Genomic DNA, 13,960 nt, shown 5'->3' on the forward strand with positions numbered 1-13,960 from the left:
CTGTTTCTGGGCACTCTGGCTACTCCTTCTATTCATGTCAATATAATATAAAAGCCTCATTGTTGTATACCAGGGATAACGAGGGAGCTCCCATGACTTCTTGATTTAGATCTTTAAATTCCTTTTGGGTTTCTGCAGCCAGGAAACCCTTTTGATTTCATTGCTGTCTTCTGTATCACAAGGAAGACATTTTTGCTATTTGTGACTATGTGTGTCTCCTGTTATTAGGGATTGGAAGCCTATGTTTTAACATGGTAGCCTTGCTTCTAAGCCTGTGATGGAGTATGGATTACATGTATTCATTCCATAATTTGGTGATGGCAGCAGTCCAAATGACAGCAGAAGAGGCAAATAAGCCCAACTGTTGGATGTACCCATCCTCTACCAGAAATCAACTCTCCTGGGTATCTGTCCCACTGAATTATCAGTGGTATAAGGACAGGCATCTATGTTATGCATTTTCACTGAAGAAAGGAAACATCTTAGAACCATACAGATGAGAAGGGGAGTCTCATGCCTGGAAATTTCCATACATTTGTTCCTATGCCTAAAGGCAATCAGATTTCCTCCACAGATTCTTTCAAAACCTTACTATATAGCACATCCACTGACCATCAAAAGGAGATTCTCCAGAAGCCCTTACATAAAACCTATCGTAATAAGCCATCGTGCTGTAGAGTTCTTCCTGGGTGTAGTTTATCAGGCCCTGCAGACTCTGAGACAATGTGGATATTCACAGATTACCTTGGTATTCTGCAGGAATCCATAATCAAACCAAATGTTAAGTTTGGTTCCCTTTATGGGCCTATAGGATCCTGATTGCTCGAAGTCACCTACTCTTCAGTCTGAACCTTACTGGTTTAACTGAACAACCGAATCTGGCACATGCTAATCCTGCTCCAGGAAATAATTGCCATGAGTCAGATTTGCTTGGAGATTATAGTACCCACTGACACAACTACCATAGCAATATTATCTAGATTGAGAAAGGGCATTTGAGCATTCAACCTCAACTTTAGCCAAAAAATGTATTCTAAGTGTATTCTAACCTCCACACAGGTTTCAACCAGTGTCTCTTCAGCCTCTCTAGCTCCTAGTTCTTGCTATTTACAGGAAGTGTTACAGCCCTCTGACAGAATGTGGCACCAAGTTCCACCTCTCTGTAACAGCTTTTATCCCACAATTAGGGGTTGCAGAACTAGGAAGAGCTACTGCAAATGTGCCAAGAGAATTAGAAAAAGCCATTAATGAAAGCACAGATATTATCACAGCCCTACAGGAAGAAATTGAATTATTATCACAAATGGTAATACAGATTAGCCCTACACTACCTTTTAGAAGTACAGGACAGAGCATGTGCAATATTGAGTAATAGCTGCTGCCGTTTTTATGTAAATCAAGACCAGGAAAACTAAACTGAGAGAAACAAGATAAAGACTCAGTAAAAAATATTGCTTGAGGCAAGGCAGGGATCTCTCCTGAATCTATCTGAGTGGCTAACCTCTTGTCTCCCAGACACAGGTAGAAGACTGAGAGGATCTGGGTTGTTGTGTTCACTCTTGTTTTGTTTTGTATGTATGTGTGTGTGTTAGCGTTGTATAACAGTATGGCCTTGACTTATGACTTAAATAATGAATAGTACAGTGTGACCCTGATGATCAAAAGGAGGGACTGCTAGGAAAATCTGAATCCCTAACTATGGCACCAATTCATCTTGAGAGGATGAAACTGTATGAACTGCCTTAAGAAATATCCAGTTTACACTGGGTGCTGCACAGCTATGGTTCAGCCAGCAATGGCTAAAGAGCTCCAGCTCATTTGCAAGGAGGACAGCCCCACCCTGAAGGAGAAATTACACCACTTCAACACTGCTGTGAAACCCTCCCTTTCCCTGGCACCAGAGATACAGAATGGCAGCAAGACTGATTCCACGGATGTCTGGATCAAGAAAGAAGCAGATGGAGGACTATGCCACAGAATCAGAGTGGCTTTGCAAAAGAGCAGCGTCTGTTTGCATGTGCATGTAAAGTAGTGATTGGTCAAATTGTGTTGTACTTGAGTGTTTGAAAGGATGAAGAACCACGTGTAAAACCACATTTGAGGTGCCCCCATTTGACTGAGATATCTCACATACATGAACAGATAATTACTCTTACCATTCTGTACTTTGTGTCCTAGCTTGTCTGCTTGGTTGGCATGGGCCAGTTGCAAAATTTTGGTGACAATGCCCCTCTACCCATTCTGAGAGTTATCCTTGAGGGCCCAGATTTTCCCCTAGAGGTGGCCCAGAAGCCAACCATTCAGCAGTGGACGCTTCACCTCCATCATCGCGCTGTCCTCCCAGGAACTGACTGTGCAGGAAGGACTCCCACTGAAATTGTAACTCAGCTGGACTGCCTCAAGAATGAGAAAGTGATACACCATCCTCTCCTGTGCCAGATGACCCCTCTTGCAATCCTAGTAATACTTTAGGAGGATGGTTTACAGACACAACGGCCCACCTAAAAATGGTGTTTGGTTTGGTCACTCCAGAGCCCTTTCTGCAGACAGAAAAGCAGAGTTAACTGAGGAAATAAAAGCTTCTGCCCAGCGAGCTGAGTCCCTGGCAATCACCCAAGCCTCTTGAATCATAGAATCAGAGAATCATAGAATCTTAGGGGTTGGAAGGGACCTCGAAAGATCATCTAGTCCAACCCCCCCTGCTAGAGCAGGGTCACCTAGAGCACATCACACAAGAACGCATCCAGGTGGGTATTGAATGTCTCCAGTGAAGGAGACTCCACAACCTCTCTGGGCAGCCTGTTCCAGTGCTCTGTCACTCTCACAGTAAAAAAATTTTTCCGTATATTCACCTTGAACCTCCTATGCTCCAATTTCCACCCATTACCCCTTGTCCTATCACTGGTCATCACTGAGAAAAGCCTAACTCCATCTCCCTGACACTCACCCCTTACGTATTTGTAAACATTAATGAGGTCACCCCTCAGTCTCCTTTTCTCCAAGCTAAAGAGACCCAGCTCCCTCAGCCTCTCCTCATAAGGGAGATGTTCTACTCCCTTAATCATCTTTGTAGCTCTGCGCTGGACTCTCTCAAGCAGATCCCTGTCCTTCTTGAACTGAGGGGCCCAGAACTGGACACAATAGTCCAGATGTGGCCTCACCAATGCAGAATAAAGAGGTAGGAGAACCTCTCTTAACCTACTAACCACACCCTTTCTAATGCACCTCAGGATGCCATTGGCCTTCTTGGCCACAAGGGCACATTGCTGGCTCATGGTCATCCTCTTGTCTACCAGGATTCCCAGGTCCCTTTCACCTACACTGCTCTCCAGCAGCTCAGCCCCCAACCTGTACTGGTGCATGGTGTTTTTCTTCCCCAAATGCAGAACTCTACACTTGCCCTTGTTGAACTTCATCATGTTTCTCCCCGCCCAACTCTCCAGCCTGTCTAAGTCCCTCTGAATGGCAGCACAGCCTTCTGGTGTGTCAGCCACTCCTCCCAGCTTAGTGTCATCAGCAAACTTGCTGAGGGTACATTCTATACCCTCATCCAGGATGTTGATGAAGATGTTGAACAACACCGGTCCCAGTACCGACCCCTGAGGGACTCCACTGGTCACACACCTCCAACTAGATTCTGCCCCATTGACTACAACTCTCTGACTCCTTCCTTTCAACCAGTTCTTGATCCATCTCACTACCTGATCATCAAACCCATACCTGATCAACTTATCTACAAGGATGCTGTGGGAGACAGTGTCAAATGCCTTACTGAAATCAAGGTATACCACATCTACCGCTCTACCATCATCTATCCACCTAGTAATTTCCTCATAGAAGGCTATGAGGTTAGTCAAACATGATTTACCCTTGATAAAACCATGCTGACTGCTCCTGATGACCCCCATATCCTTGATATGCCTGGAGATAGTGACAAGAACAAGTTGTTCCATCACCTTTCCAGGGATGGAGGTGAGGCTGACCGGTCTATAGTTACCCGGGTCCTCCTTCTTGCCCTTCTTGTAGACTGGTGTGACATTTGCTATCCTCCAGTCCTCAGGCACCTCTCCTGTTACCCATGACTTACCAAAGATGATGGAGAGTGGCCTAGCAACGACCTCCGCCAGCTCCCTCAGCACCCTTGGGTGCATTCCATCCGGACCCATCGATTTATGGATGTCCAGATTACTCAACTGATCCCTAACCCAATCCTCATCTACCATGGCAAACTCCTCCTCTATCTTGACTTCTTCTGGGGCTATATGAATCTGGGGCTCATGGGGAAATCCTGCAGGAGTAAAGACAGAGGCAAAGAAGGCGTTCAGCACTTCTGCCTTCTTTATATCCTCTGTCACCAGGGCTCCCACCTCATTCATCAGAGGGCCAATATTGCCTCTAGTGTTAGATTTGTTAGCTATGTATTTGAAAAAGCCCTTTCTATTATCCTTAACCTGACTTGCAAGGTTAAGTTCCAAAGAGGCCTTAGCTTTCCTAATTGCCTCCCTACATCCTCTGACAACAGACCTATATTCCTCCCAAGTGACCAGCCCCTCCTTCCATGATCTGTAGATTTTCCTCTTTCACTTGAGTTTGCCCAGTAGTTCCTTTTTTAACCATGCAGGTCTCCTAGCTCCCTTACTAGATTTCCTAACCATTGGGATGCTCTGATCCTGTGCTCACAAGAAGTGGTCCTTGAATGTTGACCAGCTATCTTGAGCCCCTTTACCTTCTAGCACCCTGTCCCATGGGATTTCCCTTAACAGTTGATTAAGGAGGCCAAAGTTTGCCTTGTGGAAGTCCAGGGTTCTGATCCTGCTGGGTATTCTGTTCCTTCCACACAGGATCCTGAACTCCACCATCTCGTGATCACTGCAGCCGAGGCTGCCATTGACCACCACTGCTTCAACAAGGCCCTCCTTGTTAATACAAGATCCAGGAGCGCTCCTCTTCTAGTTGGCTTGTCCACCATTTGCATTAAGAAGTTATCATCAATGCACTGGAGGAACCTCCTAGACTGTGAAAGGCTGGCTGTGTAAGTCTTCCAGCAGATATCGGGGTAGTTAAAATCTCCCATGAGGACTAGGGCCTGTAGTTGTGAGGCTGCTTTCAACTGCCTGTAGAAAGCCTCATCAACTTCCTCATCTTGATCTGGAGGTCTGTAGTAGACCCCCACAACTGTATCACCCACACCAGCCTGCCCCTTAATTCTTACCCACAGACTTTCAACTTGCCCCTCATCGGCCCCTGCACAAAACTCAATACATTCTAGTTGCTCTCTCACATAAAGAGCAACTCCACCACCTCGCTTCCCCACCCTATCTTTCCTAAAAAGCACATAACCATCCATGACCACATTCCAGTCATGTGAGCTGTCCCACCATGTCTCTGTTATTGCTACCAGATCATAACCCTTAGCCCGTACACAGACCTCTAACTCTTCCTGCTTGTTCCCCATACTGCGTGCATTAGCATACAGGCATTTCAGGAAGCAAACAGAGCACTCTGGTGGGACCAAATTCTCCTCAGACCACCTGCCTTCGGGCCCTGGTGTGTTCCTCTTGGGCTTGTCCCTAACCGACTCAGTTTTCTCCCCTTCCCCCATCACGCCTAGTTTAAAGCCCTCTCGATGAGCCCTGCTAAGTCCTGCCCCAAAAGCCTCTTCCCCCTCTGGGACAAGTACATCCCACCTGCCACCAGCAGGCCAGGTGTCTCATATATCAGCCCATGATCAAAAAAACCAAAACCCTGTCTTTGGCACCAGTCTCTTAGCCATTCGTTGACCTGTAACCTCTTCCTATTTACCTCCCCACCCATTCTTGCAGGAGGAATGGAGGCAAACACTACTTGCACTCCAGACCCCCTAATTAGCCGTCCCAGGGCCCTGAAGTCTCTCTTCATTGCCCTTACGTTTCGTGTAATGATTTCATCACTGCCAACCTGAAAAATCAGCAGTGGGTAGTAATCGGAGGACTCTACAAGATTAGGGAGTTTCCTTTTAACATCCCTAATCCGAGCCCCAGGGAGGCAACAGACCTCCCTGTGGGATGGGTCCGGTCGACAAATGGGCCCTTCTGTTCCCCTCAGAAGGGAGTCACCCACCACAATTACTCTCCTTTCCTTCTTGATTGAAGAAGTCCTAAGGACTCGGGGTGACTGACGAGTCCTAGGTGCTTCATTAGATAAGTCTACTCCTTCAACTTCATTTTCCTGTCCCTGAATTTCTAAGGCCTCATATCTATTGTTCAAGGGCAATTGGGAGGGCGGAAGAGGTTGGGAGGATTTTTTCTTGCCTCTACGAGGTCGGACCTCCTTCCATTCCTTCATATCTCTTAAGTCCTCTGCTTCTGTCTGGTGACAGGAGGGGAGGGGATCCGTCGCTTTCTCAACCTCCTCAGCCTCTTGCATCTGCCCCTGCCTCAGGGTACAACTCCACCAATCTATTTCTCTCTCACATTCTCTAATGGTCCGTAGTCTTTCAACCTCCTCTGTCAGTTCAACCACCTGCCTGAGGAGATCGTTTACTTGTTCACACCGCACACGTGTTCTCACTGTCTCCCTCCGATACCAGTGCCAGGCTCAGGCATTCACTGCAGCCAGAGACCTGCACGGCTGCGTGCCTGCTTGGGAGCTCCGTCTGAGTCCCCACATTCTTCTTTACTATGGTTTTCGGGCGCGTTGCGACCATGATCTATCTAGCTACTAGTTTGCCTGTCTTGCTATGAGGCACCCACTGCTCCCTGCCTGCCCTCGCGCCACTCCCTGCTCCTGCCGCTGCCGCTCTGCTCTGCGCTGCCGCGTGCTCAGAGGAGGCTGCCAAATGGCCGCTTTTTAAACCTTGCCGCCGTTCGCAGCTACGCCTCCTGCCACGTCAGCCTCCCTTTTCTCTCAGGATTCCCGCTCAGACTCGGGTCTCCTGGCTCTCTCCTGGCTCTGCCCCGGCTTCACCGTCTCCAGGAAGCCCGGCTCCCTCTCAAATCCTCAGCAATTTAAAGGAACAGCTCCCACCGCTGCCGGTGCCGCTGCCGCTCTCTGCTCTGCGCTGCCGCGTGGCTGAAGCCAGCACAGTTTACACTTACTGCGATGCTGTGTGGGCTGAAGCCATCCCGTGCCTTGGGAATGGGCAAGAGCTGCTGCACTCCCTGCAGAGAAGCTGCAGGCAGGGATCCATCTCTGCATGTCCTTTGCTGGCAGAACCAGGATAACAGCACTGCCCTCCAGCCTAACCTGGTATTGGGGCTGGCATTGCTGCCATCCCAGTAGTAAAGAAAGGCAACTCAAAATTGCACTTGCAACCAGTATCTCCTGCTCCTGACCACAGGCAATATGGTTAGCATAATCAACACCATTTTATGAGGCCAACTGCGATGCTCTGTGACTGAGCTGGTCACCTATCAGTCGCCTTTTTCCTCCTCATCAGGTCCTGAAGGTCCTGTGCAACAGGCAGACCTCTCTCTCTCCCTATCAGCCTCAAAGTTCCTGTGCACCACACCAACTTCTTCCTTCTTTACAGGCCTTACAGGCCTTGAAGGCCTCAGGCACTCAACCAGCCAGGTCAGGATGACCTGTCACAGAACAAGGAAGAGCAAACAGAGCACTGCCTATAAAATCAAGCAGCACTCTTTCTCCTCCAACGGCTAATCTGGGGAGGAAATTACAAATGGCACCTTCTGCTCCTGTGGAACAGAGGTTTTCTACCTTGAGAAAACACATACATTTTATAGAATCATAGAATATTTGGGTTGGAAGGGACCTTAAGGAGCATCTAGTCCCACCGGACCAGGTTGCTCTAAACCCCATCCAACCTGGCCTAGAACACTTCCAGGGATGGGGCATCCACAGCTTCTCTGGGAAACCTGTTCCAGGGTCTCACCCTATCCAGGGACAGGATCTCCTAAAGGCTCTTTCACAGGCACTGCCTTGAAAGCCCCCACTGATTCTCTACTAGTGCACAAGGAGATTAGGAAGAGCTTCATTTTTAAGTCTATGTAAATAGTTTCTGAAATTAGACAAGTGATTTTTAACAAGGATAAGCCCTTTTCCTTGCATCTGGCAACCAAACGGGATGTGGGCCCAGTAGTACAGACAGTGCCATGGACAAACCACCACCCTACACACAGGGAAAGCATGGTAAGTCAGATGGCCAAACATGATTTCACGCCAGTTTTCTGTATGACCAGGTTAGTTCTTTTAGTCAGACACATAAATTGGAATTGATTTGTCTTCTCCAGACGCAGAATTTTAAGTAGGTATTGCCAAAGAATGCAAAGAAGAACAAAAAAAAGTTAAATCAGGGACTTTCATCCTCACTCGATGTGTATCACTGAAGTGTTTGTCACATTCTCTTCTCTAACAGGTGCCAACTTAAGATGCATTGCAGTTACACCATCGTTAAGCATGCACCACCAGCAGCCATTTCTCTAGACTGAAGGCTGCCAGCAGTGAACAAGGACAGTCCTTTCTGGACATCTCACTCCTGGGTAGAAATCCTAGAGACTTACCTTAAGGGCAGAAATAGAAAGAGCTACAATAAGCTCTTTAGATCAAGCACAGCAAAGAAAAAGCAAGAAAACAAACAAAAAAATGACAGGTAAAACTCTGAGGCGCAACTGAAGAACAAAAGGTCTCACATTACCTCCACTACCCCTGACAAAACACACATGTGGCTTAAAGAGAGGCCTGCAAAGAAACTGCAGCTGCAAGATAACCCTGGTAAATCCAGCACAAGTGACCAATGTGGGAATGGCAGCACTGAGCCTTCTCCTGCTCCTCCTGTGTGCTCTTTGCCAGCCACATCAAGAGGCAAAACCAAGGATGATTAAATCACATCTGACCAGCAATTGCCCCCCAGATTCCAAAATCATCAAGAAATCTATTTGAAATATAGATTCACATCCACTATAATGGACAATGAACCTCACCCTAAGCACACATTGTGCCTTGAGACAGAAGCTACAAACCTAGAGCACCCAGAACACGCAGACAAACCTCCACCACTTTTTCAGCAATGTTCCAAGTCATGAGGTATTGAGTCCAAGACTTTACAAAAGGTCACTACACTTAATGACAGCAGCCTCTTTGCAGGTTTCTTACCCAAAAGCAAAAACCAAAAAGCTACGTACAATTGGGGAAACCCTTGTCCTTCCCCACAGGTGGTTTCTTCCCAGAGCTCTTCCTCAAGGCAAGAGAAATGACCATGAATTTGGAAGTCCACAAAATTCAGAAGCACACTTAGTCCTCTGGCAGACATGACCTGTTGGCCATAAGTGTTCTCACCCTTCCATGGAACTGCCTGCTAGCCATCTGGCAGTCATTCTCCATGAATGAAAGTCCTCCATGCTTACCTCCATAGCTACCTGCCTACCAACTCACCAGAAATTGGTCCGACCACACCAGAAGTGACACTTCTGAACTGCTGTAGACAAGTTAGACCAGAAGCGATGGTTTCAAGACAGAAAACAGAAACGCAATACACCAGAAGAACAGAAAATCAAGCAGAAGAAACACAGTACACAACACAAAGGTCACTATCGAAACCCTAAAAAAGTAAACAAGCTAAAAAAGGACCCTCCCCCCAAAAAAGGCCACTCAGAACACAAGGTAAGGTAAAAATAACCTAATTCCAGGAACCCATGGCCAACAAACCCAGACTCTGTAACAATAACACACTCACTTGAACTCTGGCCTATCATAACCCTGCCACCCCATAGTCCTAGTGCCCTGTCACCCTAGCATCCCATTACTCTAACCCTAAGATACCAAAAATTGAATATAAACTCCCTGGAGATCTTTGCCAGGGTCTTCAGGTGGCCCTGGATCTCAGTGATCACAGCCTCAAAGTAGGAGTGAAACAGAGCCACCGGGACACCAGCAGCATCCATCTTCACATCATCCATCACAGCCTGACAAAGTGCCTGGGGTGAAAACCTGAGGCACTTGGAGACTTGGAACCAGCCAGCCGTAACCACAGGGCTTCACCTCATCATTCCTGTTTCAGAGGCGCCAGGCAGATGATCCTGTCCTCCTTGAGACATCCTTCAGGGCAGCTGTACCCGGCACCAGGGGTCTGGATACAGCCTTTGCTCTATGGGGAGATGTTTTCTGGGAGCAGGACCTCTCACAGGGCCACTGTTCTTGCGCATCAGGTAGGTTCATAACCCGGTGGCAATATTTGAGGGCCAAAATGTGTCTGTCACAATTTTGATACAGTTTCTGTCCAGTAGATCAAAGCTTCTCAAGCTTTGGAAAAACCTGAGTGTTTACAACACTGTTACTCGAGCAGATCCTGAAGGAATTAATAAGCAAGCACTTAATATCACTCTAAAGAACATCCAGACAGCCCTGGAATATTATATATAATTGTATGGACAACTGCAAAATGGCCATTATTTTAGTCCTGACTGCTGTGCAGTGTTACCTAGAGGAAACATAACTGTGCCTATTCAGTGTTGTGTTTGCCAATGGCACTATCCAGGGGACACCTTCCAAACAGGCTGTGTAAACCCTTTTCCAGTAAAAGTGGGAGACCATTGTGTGCTGTTGGCCTTCAAATCCTACTAAGCTTACTAAGCTGTATTAGCAGAAGTGGCAATGTGAACATCAAAAGACAGCAGTTAAAACTTGACTTAAAAATTGGTTTTAAGCGTGTAGAATTTCAGTTAACAAGTCACTGCATAAACAAGATGCACTTCTAAAAGTGAATATTAAATTCATAGAATCATAGAATGATTTGGGTTGGAAGGGACCTTAAAGATCATCCAGTTCAACGCCCCCTGCATGGGCAGGGACACCTCCCACTAGATCAGGTTGCTCGAGGCTCCGTCCAACCTGCCCTTGAAGACCTCCAGGGATGGGGCAGCCACAAACTCCCTGGACAACCTGTTCCAGTATCTCACCACCCTCACAGGAAAGAACTTTTTCCTAATGTCCAACCTGAATCTCCCCTCTTTAAGCTTCAAACCATTGCCCCTTGTACTCTCACTACACATCTGTGTAAAAAGCCCTACCCCAGCTTTCTTGTAGCCCCCTTCAAGTGTTGGAAAGCTGCTATAAGTTCATCACAGAGCCTCCACTTCTCTAGGCTGAACAACCCCAACTTCCTCAGCCTGTCTTCACAGGGGAGGTGCTCCAGCCCACTGATTATCTTTGTGGCTGTCCTCTGGACAGGCTCGAGGAGTTCTATGTCCTTCTTATGTTGGGGGCTCCAGAACTGGACACGTTACTCCAGGTGGGGTCTCACCAGAGCACAGCAGAGGGGGAGAATCACCTCTCTCGACTGGCTATGCTTCTTTTGATGCAGCCCAAGACACGGTTGGCTGTCTGAGCTGCAAGTGCACATTGATGGCTCATGTTAAACTTCTGGTCCACCACTACCCCCAAGTCCTTGTCCTCTGGGCTGTCCTCAATCCTTACTCTTCCCAACCTGTATTCATGCATGGGATTGCCTTGACCCAGGTGCAGAACCTTGCACTTGGCCTTGTTGAACTTCATGCAGTTTACACGAGCCCACTTGAGCCTGTCAGGGTCCCCCTTCCCACCAGTGTGTTGACTTCACCACACAGTCTGGTGTCATCAGCAAACTTGCTCGATTCCACTGTCCATGTTGCTGAAAAAGATGTTAAATAACACTGATCCAGGTACTGAACCTTGAGGAACACCACTCATCACACATCTCCATTTGGACATTGAGCCATTGATCACAACTCTTTGGGTGCAATCAGTCAGCCAGTTCCTTATCCAGTGAGTGGTCCATGCATCAAATCCATATTGTTCCAGTTTTGAGACCAGAATGTCATGCAAGACAGTGTTGAAAGCTTTGGACAGGTCCAGGTAGATGACATCTGTTGCTCTGCCTTTGTCCACCGAGGCTGCGACCCTATCATAAGAGGCCACCAAATTAATCAGGCAGGATTTGCCCTTAGTGAAGCTGTGTTAGCTGTCACCAATCACCCCTTTGCTGTTCTCATGTCTTAGCAGGGTCTTCAGGAAGATCTGCTCCAAGATCTTGCCAGGCACGGAGGTGAGACTTACTGGTCTGTAGTTCTCTGGGTCTTCTTTTTTTCCTTTCTTGAAAATGGGGGTTATGTTTCCCTGTTTCCAGTCAGCAGGAACTTCACCAGACTGCCATGACTTCTCAAATATGATAGACAGAGGCTTTGCAATTTCATCCACCAGTTCTTTCAGGAGCCATGGGTGAATCCCATCAGGTCCCATGGACTGGTTCAGCTTTAGGTTCTTTAGGTGGTCTCAAACCTCCTCTTCATCTACAGTGGGGGGATCTCCTTTTCACAGTCCCTGCCTTTGGTTTCTGTAACATGGGGGAGGGGGGGGGGGGGTGGTGACCAGAGACCATGCTGGTGAAGACTGAGGCAAAGTAGTCATTGGGTACCTCAGCCTTCTCCACATCTTGGATGACCAGCTCTCCTATTTCCTTCTGAGGTGGGCCCACATTTTCCCTAGTCTTCCTTTTATCATTAACGTACCTACAGAAACTTTTCTTAATGCCTTTAATTGGATCTTGCCAGATCCAATTCTCCCTTGTGTGTTTGCTTTCCTAACTACATCTCTGTACTTCTCCCAAGGTATCTGGCCTTGCTTCCACCCTCTGTAAATTTTGTTTTTACACCTAAGTGTGTCTAGGATTTCCTTGCTCATCCATGCAGGCCTGGCACTCCTGCCCGCCTTCCTCTTTGTAGGGACACATTGGTCCTGGACATGCAGGAAGTGGTCCTTGAATATGGACCAGCTTACCTGGGCTCCTTTCCTATCCAGGGCTTTGTCCCATTCTACCCTACCAAACTGATCCTCGAAGACATCAAAGTCTGCCCTTTTAAAATCAGCTGTGCTCAGCTTACTTTGTACTTTTATTGTTGCCCTTAGGATCTTGAATTCTACAGTGTAATGGTCACTGCAGCCTAGTCTCCCCTTGAGTTCACATCACAAATTGTGGGACTTTAGTTCAGCTGAGAATCTAATTCACTACTACAAGATTTTCTTTTAATTGAAAGATTTAGTGGAAGGGGAGGGCAGGGGAGGGCAGAGAAGGGCAGGGCAGGGCAGGGCAGGGCAGGGCAGGGCAGGGCAGGGCAGGGCAGGGCAGGGCAGGGAAGGGAAGGGAAGGGAAGGGAAGGGAAGGGAAGGGAAGGGAAGGGAAGGGAAGGGAAGGGAAGGGAAGGGAAGGGAAGGGAAGGGAAGGGAAGGGAAGGGAAGGGAAGGGAAGGGAAGGGAAGGGAAGGGAAAGGGGAAGGGAAGGGAAGGGAAAGGGGAAGGGGGAAGGGAAAGGGGAAGGGAGAAGGGAAAGGGGAAGGGAGAAGGGAAAGGGGAAGGGAGAAGGGAAGGAAAGGGAGAAGGGCAGGAAAGGGCAGGGCAGGGCAGGGAAGGGAAGGGAAGGGACAAGGGAAAGGGAAGGGAAGGGGAAGGGAAGGGAAGGGACAAGGGCAGGGAAGGGAAGGGAAGGGAAGGGAAGGGAGAAGGGAAGGGAGAAGGGAAGGGAAGGAAAGTTTCTGCTTACAAGAGAGGACAGCTGCTGCTCTGTTAGTGTAAAAACACACAGGAAGGGAAAGTCTCTTGGCACTCACTTCCGTCCCATGAGCTCCCACAGCTACTGACTGGTTTCAGGTGCTGTGCACTGGCCTCTACTGTTATGGGCACACACAGTTTTCACTGCTCCGCAACTACACTCAGTGCAAATCATTTGTGTTGCAGGAAGGTGCACAAACAGCATGTCCAAAAAAGGGCAATGAGGCTTGTGAAGGGCCTAGAGCACAAGTTTCTATGAGGAGCAGCTGAGGGAGCTGGGGTTGTTTAGTCTGGACAAGACAAGGCTGAGGGGAGACCTCATTGCTCTTTAAAACTACCTGAAAGAAAGGTTGGAGTGATGAGGGGGACAGCCTCTTCTCTCTGGTGACGTGCGATATGACCAGAGGGAATGGATGCAAGCTGTGCCAGGGCAGGGTTGGGTTAG

This window comes from Apus apus, chromosome 15 (assembly GCF_020740795.1).
Source record: "Apus apus isolate bApuApu2 chromosome 15, bApuApu2.pri.cur, whole genome shotgun sequence".
Taxonomy (NCBI): Eukaryota; Metazoa; Chordata; class Aves; order Apodiformes; family Apodidae; genus Apus; species Apus apus.